At 39.1% G+C, this 14,578-nt stretch overlaps 1 long non-coding RNA gene across 1 annotated transcript; it reads left to right on the forward strand.

The window, feature by feature from the left end:
• The first annotated feature begins 2,277 nt into the window (after nucleotides 1-2,277).
• Nucleotides 2,278-11,077, forward strand: LOC131829405 (uncharacterized). The gene is made up of 3 exons (XR_009352840.1): nucleotides 2,278-4,923; nucleotides 5,018-5,323; nucleotides 8,342-11,077. It is a non-coding gene; the product is annotated as an uncharacterized LOC131829405 (long non-coding RNA).
• Nucleotides 11,078-14,578: the final 3,501 nt, after the last annotated feature.

Genomic DNA, 14,578 nt, shown 5'->3' on the forward strand with positions numbered 1-14,578 from the left:
GGCATATAGACCCTCTTCATACCTCTGACTTATTGGGGAAATGTCCCAATGCTCTTTAATAAAGAATTACTCATGGCCCAGTTTAATGTGCACATTTAAATGTGCACTGGCATCTCTATGAAATGGTCCCAATTTAACATCAACTTTGAGTGTAGGTCTATATAATCCATAGAAAGCATAATTTATGACTTCTGTTTCATCTAATTCTAAAATATGGTGAACTTTTGAGACTTACAGATGAAAATACTACTTTCTTTAAATCCTTTCAGATTGGAAACTAAGCCAGAATCCATAACTGTTTCCTCCACTGCACATCAAATAAGCAGGGCTCTGTGGAGTAGCATCTTGGCACTCTTAGAATTCTCTGCATGAAATTGAAACTGCAGAGAACACCACTTTAAGGAAATTAATCCATCCCATGGCTATTACTTATAAATTTTCTACTTTGTTTTTTTTTAAAGATTTTATTTATTTTATTGAAGAGAGAGATCATAAGTATGCAGAGAGGCAGGCAGAGAGAGGGGGAAGCAGGCTCCCAATTGAGCAGAGAGCCCGATGTGGAACTCAATCCCAGGACCCTGAGATCATGACCCAAGGCAAAGGCAGAGGCTTAACCCTCTGAGTCACCCAGGTGCCCCTCTACTTTGTGTTTAAACCACAGGAAGGAATATTATTTGCAGCTCTTCATCTGCATGTAGTTGATGCATGGAAGGGGAGGGGGGAAAAAAAGCTTGCTTTAAGGGCATATAAATATTTATTATTTAGGCTATTAAATCATTATCCAAGGCCAATGGTTACTGCTTTACCCCAATACTACCTGGAAGATACCACACATTTTCTTCACTCGCAAGGCAAGATACTCCCTTAGGAAATGGGGCAGGGAAAGGAAGAAAGAGGGGTATCTGTCCATTTGGAAGAAATGTGTGAGGAGCCAACCTAAAACTAAACCCATCAGAATTTTCAGGGCTTTGTGTGCAGTTAGAAATAGCTCTTCCCACTCATCTTGAGACTCTGACTATTATGGGTTGAATTATGCTTCCCCAAACTCAGGTGTTCAAGTCCTAACCTGATATTACCCCAGAAGTGACCTTATTTGGAGATGGGGTCATTATAGAAATAATCAAGTTAAAATGAAGTCCACTGGGTGCACCTTAATCAATATGACTCGTATTCTTATGAAAAGGGAAAATCAGAAGACAGAGGAAGACAACATGAAGATATAAGGAAAAGGACATGTGAACATTAAGACCAACCGCCATCCACAAGCCAGGGAGAAATGTCTGGAACAGATCCTTGCCTCTCAGCTCTCAAAAGGAACCGACTCTGCCAACAATTTAATTTTGAATTTCTAGTCTTCAGAACTAGGAGATAATACATTTCTATTATTCAAGCCACCTGTTCTGTGGTAAGTGTTCTGGCGGTCCCCCCATCTGTGGTATGGGTTATGGCAGCCCTAGCAAACCCATACACTGACCTTCCATCACTGAAGAAAACAAAAGGTTTTTAAAACCTAATCATGTTTCAGTCATCATAACTCTGTGAGTAGGAAACTTCTAGAAGATAAATCATGAAATTTGCTCTAGGTGATTGATGTCTAATGGGTAGACTTCATTAGTATGAGAGGTAAGAAAACCATTCCTTCATTTATACTTTTAACCATACCATTCATTTATCATGCAAATGTAATACCACTGTAATATTATATTACTCCAATCCTGATACTTTCCCTATAAATTTTTATTTATTAAGAATTTACAAAAAGAAAATCATTCAGAATCCCACCACCTTAATAAATTAGTGTTCTGGGTTTTTTTTTGTATGTTTGTTTAATCTTTGTTCTGATCTAGATGCATACCTAATTTCATTAGATTTAATTATAGTAGAGAAGAGATATTGTAGTTTGGTTTTCCCTTTAATAGTAGTTTTAAACCTGGAGCTTTTCCCCCACACTCCACTCACAGACTGGGACTTTTGGCAATGTCTGGAGACATTTTTGGTCATCTCAGCTGGGGTGGCAGTGCCTTAGTCTTCTAGAGGGTTAGAGACCAGTGGCGTTCCTGAATATCCTGCAATGCACAGGACAATGATCTGACCTTGAATGTCAATAGTGTTGAAGTTGAGAAACCTTACCTTTTAATAAGATATCTGGAGTGTTTTCTATATTCTCACTGTAAGGTCTTCATAATCTTTCCTTTTTGGTTTGCTAAATATTCTATTGATTGATGTATTATAATGTATTTAGCCAATTAAAATGTAAGGTGTTATTTAGATGGTTTCTAACTTTTCACTATTCTAAAAGTGCAGGTATCTTTTTATTTATATAGCTTTTTAGATGATATTAAAGAAAAATTCCAATGGTGGAATTTAGATTTAAAAGTATGAATAAACCAAATAGCAAGAAAAATCATGGTTTCTTTCCTAGGGAAACACTTTCGTTTTTCTCATTTCTAAGCTGTCCTAAAACTTTGAACCTGCAGTCCAGGATTAACCCCAACTCTTTTTCACACCTACAGGAGGCGTAATCTTATGAGAATTTCTGTTTTCTAAGACCATTAATTGCTCAATACTTCATTTTAGAGGTCACGTTGGCCTGTTTTTCACTGATTCGATCATGACTATTCCTTGGCTTTGAATAGCTTTTCTCAAATGCCACCGGGTAAGATCTCCTTGATCCCTTTGGACTCCTAACTCACTCACACAAAATCAAGAGTTAACTTATCGCAAGTTATCACAGGTTAACTTCTTAGAGGGGCTTCTGCCCTTGCCTTTGAAATAATGTAAAATTTATTTGACATTACAAAAGAATAAGACAACAAATTATAAAGCACTAGCCTTGAAAAAGTCTTTTTTTTTTTTTTTGAGATTTTATTTATTTGTTTGACAGAGATCACAAGTAGGCAGAGAGGCACAGAGAAAGAAGAGGAAGCAGGCTCCATGCTGATCAGAGAGCCCAGTGTGGGGCTCGATCCCAGGACCCTGAGATTATGACCTGACCCGAAGGCAGAGGCTTAAACCACTGAGCCAGCCAGGCACCCCTAGCCTTGAAAGTCTTATGAGTGTGTGAAATGTGGGTAGGTTGTCAGGCTGAAACAAAGGAGGACCTTTATTCTTGATACTAAAGACTCCTCTCCAATCACTTAGACCTTCCTTCAAAGACAATGAAAGGTGATGTTTCCCTGGTCCTGGGAAACCAACCACCACTCTACACCCTCTCCCCACCCGCAGACACTCCTAAGCCAGAGATTGTGATAGGCAGCTTTCTGGGCAGGTGGCATCCAGCACCACCCCCAGTGATGGCACTGGAAGGGAGAAGCCTGCTGGATGACGAATGTGAGGGTGAACAAGGGTTCACCCTCACATTCAGGTACAAAGAGACTTGCCTTCACTGTCCAGATGAGAAGGAGCAAGTCCGAATTTAAGACTTGGAATTGGAGAGTTCTAGCTATTAGTTACAATGGTTACATTAACTATTGATTATATTGTCCTCAACACAATTGGCTGCTGAGATTGATTGTAACTACTTAGCTTTGCCATGCAACTCCCATTTCCATGGATTCCCAGAAACCAGGCAGCAACAGCAGAGAGCAAACTCCAAGCCTTGATTGTCCCGAGACATCTCAGATCTGTCCTTTTTATTTTAAAGCATGCCTTAACAGCCAGAGTTTCCTAGAGGGAAGGGACAATACGGGTAAACTTGACATTACATTCGAGCAAAACCATCTCATATAATCCACAAAAACAAGTGCCTAGTATAAAAATAAGTCAACATACTAAATTGGAATAAAAGCAAAGCCAGATCTAAAGTAAAAATAAAAGTTAAGTGATAAATTCTATTTACTTTAAATCATCAACAACTAAACCAAGAACAAATATTTTTAACATCTATAGATTATTATTAAAAATGCAAACATGAAACTAATTAGAGATTAAATTCATCGACATGACAGTATTTTACACCAGACAGGGAAGAGGTGTAAAGGACAATTTGTCATGGCCCTATGCTTAAATCCTTTGTAGGTTTCTTGAGGGAGAGCTTATAAAATAAGCATAACAGGGGCACGTGGGTGGCTCAGTCTTTGGACAGCTGCCTTCGGCTCAGGTCATGATCCCTGTGTCCTGGGATTGAGCCCAGGCTCCTTGCTCAGTAGGGGGCCTGCTTCTCCCTCTTGCATTCCCCTTGCTTGTGTTCCCCCTTTCACTGTGTCTCTCGCTGTCAAATAAATAAATAAAATCTTTTTTAAAAGAAGCATAACAAATAGAAATGAAATTATTTTATTTATGAAATGTTGTTTCACGAGTTAAGGTATAGTTTTCCCCTTAAAAAACAAAGGCTTGTATGAGGGTAGTTCATTTTGGGAAGCAGTCCCAAGAAACAGCAACAGAGGACAGTAGGTAGTGGAAAAAAGGAGGGAAAGCCAATATAAGTGTGCTTTCTTGGGTTGGGCACTATTGTTGGCGTCTGGGACTCTCTAACAGTGTAGACTGTGCCTCAGAGTGTATTACCCAGGAGATGGAAAAAGGGGGCATATGCCCCTTATCTACTAGCTTGCAACCCTCATGGGTTAAATTTGACCTGTGGATATTAACTCCCTTGTTTTTCCAGGCTGTACATGTGAGAGAGGGTGACAGATTCCCAAAGGGTCCTTCAAGATGGCAGCAGAAAAGCCAGAGGTCGGAATGCAAGAGATAAGGGGTGAAGTCGATGTGAGGGGCTATCAGGATGCACCTGCGAGCAGAGGTACTGGCTGCAGCAGTGTCTGCAGTGGAAGGTGAGCCAAGGGGAAGAGACAGGGTGCGGGAAGAAACTACCACATCTCAACATGTCAGTTCTAACCGACTTGTAGTGGCTGCTGGGAGTCTGGGATTAAGAAGAATCCATAAGCTGAGTCTGGACTTATCAGCAAAGAACCCCATGTCCATGAGGTGGGAGTCATGGCATTTCTTAAGTTTATCCCCATTTTACGTCCTCTGGATATACAGAGTCATAACTTTGTCTTCTTGCTTCCATCTTTGAAAGGAATGAAGTTGAGGAGGACTGTAGTGAACAGAGCCGCCGGAAAGCAACACAACAGTTTGAAAATGCTCTCACTCACAGGAATGTTTAGATTCCACTATAAGATGTAACACAGAACAACATTCTTTTGTCAGTGTCCGACAAAACAAATCTTTCATGAGTTGGATTGGCAGATAATAACCAGTTCCTTTGGATTCATGTGCTTTCGATCAAAGAGAATAAACCATAAGAAGAATGGCAATGAGTGTTTTCCACATTAATATCATCAGATGGTGACATGATATTGACTTTTCAGAGAAGGAAAAAGAGGTTTGTGAGTTATGCATAATTCATAGATTTCTGAGTCTTATAGCATTCTGGACACAGGTCTTATTCGAGCTACATCCCCATGCCATAGAGCGTTGAAAAGGTCAGATCCTATGGTATGTATGAAGCTCCTTGGATGGGAGAAGTATACATTCTTCTGGATGCTGTTTGTCATCTGTCCCTCAGAATTCCTTCCCTGGCTTTGCCTCTGCCAACCAAGTGTGTTTTGTCAACACTTTTGCCGACTTCTTTCTCCTTCCTTCAGGCATAAGCTACCCTATTCTCCACAGCAATTCTGTCACAACAAAGCTGCTATTGTCACAGGATTTTAATAAAGATTTGGGAATAGTAGAAGGATCAGAATACAGAGGAGAAGCTAACTGGATGGCTCACCTCAGTATTCCTAAAGTACGTGGCCAGTCCTTCTCTAGGAGAACCCATTAGTGGCCATCTTTCTCTTCAGCCATAATTGTCTCGTGTTACTGGGGGGGTCTGCAAGTTCCCATCTTCCCACTTCCTACATTTCGTGGGGTCCCTAATACTTCCTTCCCTTCTAGCTGCCAGGGGGGAAGTCAAGAATCCTTGTAATTTTATCATACAACATACAATCTGGCTTCTGCCCTTTCTCAGTATCTTCCTTCCAAACTAGCCCACAGGCCGTTCTTTACCAGAATGACAATAAGACTTGGAAATAAATCCTCCCAAAGAAAAGTGATAAATCCTGCTACCTGTTTAGAACACAGCTCCAGTGTTTTCACTTAAAAAAATTTTTTTAAGGCAATTTTATTTTCCTCATATACAAACAAAACTCCAATTTTCCAAAATAGGCCTGGATCTAATTTAAGTTTGAAGCCTATGGAATATTCTAGAGAAATGTCAGAATTTTGGATGGCCACAGAGGCTGAGGCTGGTGGAAAAAAGATTTTTTAACGGAAGAATATTTAAGTTTATCTATAAGCCAGAACAGAGGAGGAACATCGGGACATTGTCCCCCTCCCCAGAGTACTGGAGAGAACCCAGCACCAGAAATTGTAATTATGATGATTTTACTAATGAATCTTATAGCTTAGAGATGTGTAATAAAGACACTGAAATAAAGACATTTTAAAAACAAATTGAATATTTAACTAGGTAAAAGAAAGGGTGAGTGGAAGAAACACAGAACAATATTATTAATTAAAAATCTTGAGTCATGAACTAAGACCTTAAACCTTTTACTCTGGGATTAGAAAGTCCAATTATTTCCCCCAAGAGTTTGCTTCCCACTCTAAGTTGCGATGAAATAAACTTCCTGGTGTGGGCGGTAGAATTTGAGAGGATTTATTTCTTTTCAAGTTGAAGGGCATTTGGAAAAAGCAGACCTTTGTTATTGATGCTCAAAAGCACTCAGGTGTTTTCTTTGGCGTCACTGATGATGAATAAGAGATTTTGTGTGACAGAGAAAGCTACCTGTCCTACCAAATGTCAAATCACAGCACTTTGGAGGGCCCTGGGTAGGGACATACTTATGCCAGGTGAAAAATGGCATCCCAAACCATAATGCATGTGCTGAAATTAATTAAAATTATAGAGGAAACCTACGCATCCACAAGCAAATATTGACTCTCTGAGAACATTGCTAATGTTCTCAGTGAGAGGTAAACTAGGAAGAAAAATGGTCTTGAAAAAGTTATTCTGAAATTGGATTAGTTTCCCATTCAAGAAATATCATTGTGTTCCCCTCAAAGTGATTTTCCAAGTCAATAATGCTCATAGAACTCTTCATAATACTTTGAAATGACACATTCTTTTGCATAGCATTCTTGCAGGAAATTGATTTTTATTCTCCAAACACCAAAGTTGCATCTGGCGTAGCCAGGAACTCGGGGACAGACGTCCTTGTGAATAGAGTTTTGTCCGGTCACTCCTAAGAATGAGTCAGAGAACCGGCTCAAGCTAAGGAGTGTTGGGTTTGGGATTGGCCATGCTCTGGGCGTCAACCTCAGTGTGGGTCCTATTGCCAAGTCTGCTGTTCTGAAAATGAAATGTGCTCGGCTCCTTGCAGATAACATCCCCTCATCTTTGCCACAGAGTCCTTGCACGGTGGTACCGAGTAAATTCTGTGGCTTTGATGCCCCATCCATCCACATGTTACTTTTCATCCCCCACATCCTATAAAATGCGTCTGTAGATTATTGGCACAGATACCACCCCAGGTTTCAAACCTGCTTCCGACTGGAAGGATTCCAACTGGCCCTGTTCTGCGTGGTGCATCTGGCCAGCATCTAGCTTTGGCCCGGCTTGCAGCCTCACCGAACTCTTCCACCTGCTCTGGGTACTGTAACCCCAGCTGAAGCCATGTTCCCTCCTCCGGCCACCATGAGTTTCCCAGGCAAAGTCCTCCAGGTCAGCTCAGAGGTCTTGAACATTCTTTTCTTGGAAGAGAGAATGATTACTTCAGCCTGGTTCGAGCATTTAAGAAGCTGAAGTCAGCTCTGTCTCTGTCAGCCTTACTGTGATCTGGTGGCTTCTTGCCTTGAGGATGTGACTTACGCCACCGTGCCACCATCTAGGTCCTCGCCCCGTCTGCCTCGCAGCTGCAGCTGGGTTGGAGTCCTTATCTTGATTACTCAACCTCTACCCAAGCTTCTCTGGGACTGACTGGAAGTACTGCTTCTTCTTAACCCTCCTCTCTAGTGAACAGAGACCTGTCCTTAGGTCCAAGCCCCCATGTCTGAGTAGCTGACACCGATGACCAGACCCAGTCCAGGGTTGGTTTCCTTCCTAGTTGGTACTTTCTCCTTACTTCACCGTAGCCAGCCCCATGTAGCTTGGCTGCTACCCCTCTCTGCCCACTTGCCTCAGCTCATGTCAATGGGCTATCACTCTAATGGCACCTTCTCCCTGTCCCCAGGGTCTTGCTGACTCTCTGTCATAGCCATCTCTTTCTTTTTTAATAGCACATCAATCCAGTAACAATAAAATTATGTGAGCTTTATTGAACACTTCCTAAGTACCAATATTTGACTTCTTATCTCTAAGTCTCAGGACATCCTCAGGAATGTCTCATCATCCCATCTTCATGATGAGAAAAACAAGTCTTGGAGACCATCAAACCAGAAGTTCGCTGAGTTGGAATCGGGCTGGATCTGGCATCAAAACCAAGCTCCTGCATTTTACCAAACTGCCCCCCCCCCTTTGAGAAGAGTTGCTGCCTTTAATCTTTAAACCTGACCAGTACTATTATGTTCATGTACAGCTGAGTATGCTGAGACTCGGGGACCTCATGAGTGAGGAAACCAAGACATGAGTCAAATCTGACTCTGGAAATGTTCCTCTTTCCACTACGGGATGCAGTCTTCTACAATGGCACCTACTTTTTAATAAGTTGCATACTTGCTTTGTGAACACTCAGAGTTTACCCTGCTACCACTTTAAGTGCCTCTATAATAAAGTCTTTTGTTAAAAAAAATAACAATAATAAATAAAGTCTTTTGTTATGGCATCTGAAATGTGGCTTTAGACAAATTCTTCCCTTCGGCTCCTCTGTCTCCTTCTCAGTTTCCCCCTCCACTTGTCCTTGGAATGATTCATCTTTCCATCTTCTCTTCGGCAGGCATGGATTGTCCCTGAGGATGCTTACAGAACTTAAAATATCAGCCAGAATGCCAGCTTTAAATTACAGTGAGAAATGGAGCTATCAAGCTCTCTGGTGACTCATGCTTGTTGATCGGTCCTCTCTCTCCCTGTGGGCAAATCTACGTGGGATGTTAAATTTATAATTGGGAGATGAATTGGAACAAGAGAAATTAGATGAGGTGACTGAGTGTGACAGGTTACATTGGTCCAATGCATTCATTTCTGCATTTGGGATTTTGCTGCCACAAGCTCCGGCTGGTTGAACCGTTGGACTGGGACACGAACTCCCAGACGGCGCAACTGTAGTGTTGAAAAGTTGGTACTGTGTTTGATATACCTAAACAACTTTAAAAAATTTTTAAACTGAGATGCACAGTTAGTATGAAAATATTTACAGAATACGTGTAAGATGTAAAAGATAAATACAGTGAACATCCACTTATTCACTGTCCAAGCAAGAAAAGAAGGGGCGCCTGGGTAGCTCAGTGGGTTAAGCTTCTGCCTTCGGCTCAGATCAGGATCCCAGGGTCCTGGGATCGAGCCCCATGTTGGGTTCCCTGCTCATCGGGAAGCCTGCTTCTCCCTCTCCCATCCCCCCTGCTGTGTTACCTCTCTCTGTCAAATAAATAAAATCTTTAAAAAAAAAAAAAAAGAGAGAGAGAGAGAAAGAAACAGAATATCACCAAGAATGTTCAAGTCTCTCATGTGTCCCATTTCTTTTCTCAAATCACTATGATCTGGCATTTTGTGTTTATCATTTCATTCCTTCTCATAATAGCATTACCTTTTCCCCGACTCCCTAAACAACATGTTGGTTTTATATGAATACAATCATGCCAGATATATTTTTTATCAAATTGTTCTTTAATTCATGTTGTTTTGTGTAGCTGAAATTTATTAAATGTCACTAGTACATAGTAATCCATGGTAGTAACACATAGCTTATTTATGTGTCCTGTTGCTAATAGACATTTGGGTTTTTCAGAATTTGTCGAAATAATAAATAGTGCAGCTATGCACAATTTTGGGCATTTGGCTTGGGGCATATGTGCATGGATTTTCAAAAATGGAATTCTTGGGCCATGGGGTAGGCAATTTTCAATATTATTAGAAAATGATAAATTGTGTTTGGTTGTAGCTATTATAGATATTACTACCAGCAGTATAAAATCCATGCTTTTCCCACATTCTTACCAGCATGCAGTGTTGCCAGACTTTAATTTCCATTGTGGGTATGATATTTTATCTCATTGTGATATGAATTTACACTTCATCATTTCCAATAAAGTTGAGCATCTTTTCTTGTGTTTATTTCCATTTACGATTATGCATCAGTAGAGTTCTTGTTGAAAATTTTACCGTTTGTTATGGAGTTGTTTCATTTTTAATTGATGTTTAGAAGGTTTTGTGTTCATTTTTCATTTTTCAACATATTTGGATGTTAATTTTTTTGTCAGTTTTATGTGTTGAAAGATCTGTTTTCCCAGTTTGTACATTTTTCCTTTAACTATATTTATATTTTTGAATGAAATGATAGAATTTAACTTTTCCCTTATGGTTTGTGTGTTTTAAGAAATTCTTTCCTATATAGAGGTCATAAAGATATTCTCCTTTGTTGTGAGTCTTGCCTTTCTAATCTAAGAGTTTAATTTAATGGAACTGGTTTTTAAATATAGTGTGTGATAGAGATACAATTTTGTTTTATCACTTGTGGATACCCAAGTGTACCAAGATAATTTATTGAAAGGTACATTCTTTCTCCAATGAGAAAGTCTATATCAAAGATCCATATGTAAGTAGATCTGTTTGGGGCTTTCTCTTCTGTTTCATTTGATGATCCTGTGACAATACCCTCTGTTGTAATTATTAGAGTTTTATAATAATTCCAAGTATGTGATAAAGTAAGTACCTTTTTTTCTTCTTCATCTTGGCCCTTTATAGAAATTTTTAAATCAGTTTGTCAAACGACAAAATGTCTTTTGGGATTTTGATGGGAACATGATTGAAAATACCAAACGGTTTGGGAAAAATAGGTGTTCATATGACATCAACTCTTCTTATCCATGTATCTGATTTTCATATCTATGTTTAGTTAGGTTTTCTTTTTCTTTCAATAAAGCTTTACAATTTTCTTATAAAGTTCTTGCACAGTTTTATTTATTCCTAGACATTTAATAATTTTGATGTTATTGTATATAGCTCTTAAAAGTTTGTATTTGTTGAAATTTATTTTTATATATTGAGTTTTATATCCTATAACTGTGCTGAATTATTTTATTAACTTCAGTAATTTATCTGTAACCATTTTTAGATTTTTAATTCACAGAGCATATCCACAAATACTGAACGTTTTCTTTCTTTCTTTCCAGTTCTCACGCATTTATTCTTTTTCTTGACTGATTAATGGCTATGCTCTCCAATACAATGTTCTACATATGGTGCTAATAGATACCCTCATCTTGTTCTTAAGATCAAAAAGAATGCTTTAAATATCTCACCATTAAATATGATGCTACCTGTGGGTTTTCTGTAGCTGCCCTTCATCAGTTTAAGGAAGTTGTCTTTTATTTCTAATTTACCTTATTTTCTTTTAATTTAGGAAAGTATATAGAATTTTATCAGTTGCTTTTTCTACTTCTATTGAGATGATTATGTGGTTTCTCCTTTCATTTCAGTAAAATGATTACACACACACACACACACACACACACACACACACACATCTGATATATGTTTATATCAAACTTGTACTTCCAGGATCAACCAAACGATGCCTTATTGTAAAATATACACACACACAAACACACACCCATACTTCTGGATTGTGTTTGCTAATATTCTAATTTTTGTGTCTATGTTCACAAGGAAGATTAATCTGCAATTTTGTTTTTAAGCTTCACTGGGTTTTGTATCAGAGTTTTAGTAGTTTAATAAAGTGAGCTAAGGATAATCCCATTTTTCTACACACTGAGATAGTTTGAACAAGGTTGAAATTATTTTCCCTTGTACTTTTGAAGACTTTCTTCTTTTTTGAATATTTGTTGGAAATTGCTGGCAACACTGACTGGGCCTGGGTTTTGCACAGGAAGTTTATTAACTTCTGATTCAAATTTTTCTATAGTTATATGACTGTTTACATTTCCTATTTCTTCCATGGTTACATACATTTCCTGAGTAAATTTGGGTAAGTCATATTTTTTTTTCTCAAGGTTTATCTACAAAATCTGAGTTTCCAAATGCATCACATCAAGTTGTTTATAATATCTACTTATTATCTTTTTATTCTCAGACACATTACTGATTTTTCTCCTAATATTGTTTATTAATGTCTTTTTACCTTTTCAAAAATGTGTCTACAGAAACACTTGTCCATTTTTTGTGTTCTGTCAAAGAATCTTGATATTTTTTTTTCTGGGCATTTTTTCCAGGTAAGTTTTCTATTCTCTTAGAAAATCATGTCAAGCAATGGCATTCAAGAATGGATATTGCACTGGACTTACAAGGTCACTTTTTCTCTCACAGATACTTTAAATGCTTCTTGAGTATAAATTTGGGTAGGACTCCACTTGGAAAAATAATTATGAAACCAGTTTAACTTAGGATTTAGGATCTTAAATGTTCCCGGTACAGTCTTAAGTAGGAGACAGATTGGGCGCTTGTACAAACCTCTCACCACTTGACCTCCATGAGCTTTTGCAGACATGTCTGAACTGGTTGGTTTTCAAATCCTCTCAGCAATCTACTGGTACAAAACACAGCAACCATCAGAAAAGGACAAACAGACCTCTGGCTGCTTCAACCAGGAGGTGAAGATGAAGAGTAGGGTTAGGTCTGAAGGTCACAGAATCCACGTTTCTGATGTTATTTTGCATTGCATTCCCTCCCCTTCTCCCCGTTAGCCAAACAGAACTGCGTATTGGTATCCAGACAAGACCTGTCCTTGCTTGCTTTGCTTCAGCTTTTTCCTCTGCTTGGAATTCTTTTCTCCTATCTCTTTTGCTCAAAACACATAGATCCTGAAAACATACAATGAACACTTAGGGTCTCTGCCTTGCCTATATGCCTTGTTCTTTGACTTCCTTTCACTCTTTGCTCACAGTTATGGTTTTTTCCAGGTTCGTTTGTTATACACAAATCCTCTACCCTTACCCTTGCTAATATGACTGGAGGGGACACCTGAGGTAGGGTGATTAAACAAAAACTTCATTGTATTTTAAGAAGGTGTCCCAGATTTTTTCTTGGGGAGAGAGAGAGAGAGAGAGAGAGAAAGCAAGTAACAGACTTTTAACTACAGAGAACAAACATGGTTACCAGAAGTGGGGGAGGGTGGGAGGGTGTGTGAGACAGGTGATGGGGATTAAGGACAGCACTTATGATGAGCACTGGGTGATATATGGAAGTGTTGAATCTCTATACTTATACCTGCAACTAATATGACACTATATGTTAACTATACTGGAATTCAAAATAATTTTTATTTTATTTTATTTTTTGGTCAGGGGGCTGGTCAGTTTTTCCAGGGAGAAATTTAATATCCTGCTTGAGGGTGTAAATGTGTAAATGTGATTGCCGATACTCTGGGAGTCCAGCAAGGTTTCTCTGAAAACATCTGTTTTCACTTCCAGAGCCATATTCTCACCTTCAGTTATGCCTGGAGCTCCATAGCCTTCTGGTCCTCAGCAAAGTATAAGTGCTCACTCCTGTGCTGAGACTGGGGGCAAGTGAATTCATGCTTTGGAAGTTCACCCAAGGGTTGAATTGTTTCTTATATAAGCTTTCAACAGTTCTGTTTTCAGGCCACCAAACCCAGGTCCATTTTTTATTTGGGTCTTTATTTTATTTATTTATTTTTTTAAGTATGTTCCACATCCAGTGGGGAGCCCAATACAGGGTTTGAACTTATGACCCTGTGATCAAAACCTGAGCTTAACCAACTGAGCCACTCAGGTATACCTTGGTCATCTTTTTTATACTACCAAGTTGTAAAGGTTCTTCACATATTTTAAATACGAAACCTTCATCGAATATAAGATTTGCAAGCTTTCTCTCCCATTCTGTGGGTTGTCTTCTCCCTTTCTTGATGAGGTCTTTTGAGGCACAAACTTTTTTATTATTTATTTTTTAGGGATTTTATTTAGTTGACAGAGACACACAGCGAGAGAAGGAACACAAGCAGGGGCAGTGGGATAGGGAGAAGCAGGCTTCCCACTGAGCAGGGAGCCCGATGTGGGGTTCGATCCCAGGACCCAGGGATTATGACCTGAACTGAAGGCAGACACTTAGCAGCTGAGCCACCCAGGTGCTCTGAGGTACAGACTTTTTATCATTTATTTTTTTAATTTATTTTTTAAGTAAGTTCCTTGCCCGAAGTGGAGCCCGACACAGGATTTGAACTCATGACCCTGAGACCAAGGCCTGAGCTGAAATCAAGCGTTGGATGCTTAACCTACTGAGATAACCAGACGCTCCCAGAAGTTTTTAATTCAATGAAGTTCTATTAGCCATTTTTCTTTTGTTGTTTGTGCTTTTGATGTTATAACAAAGAATCCACTGCTGAACCCAAGGTCAGGAAGATTTACACCTAACAGTGAGGATTTCTTCTAAGAGTTTTGTTGTTTCGACTCTTATGCTTATGTTTTG

This window comes from Mustela lutreola, chromosome 4 (assembly GCF_030435805.1).
Source record: "Mustela lutreola isolate mMusLut2 chromosome 4, mMusLut2.pri, whole genome shotgun sequence".
In the NCBI taxonomy this organism is placed as follows: domain Eukaryota; kingdom Metazoa; phylum Chordata; class Mammalia; order Carnivora; family Mustelidae; genus Mustela; species Mustela lutreola.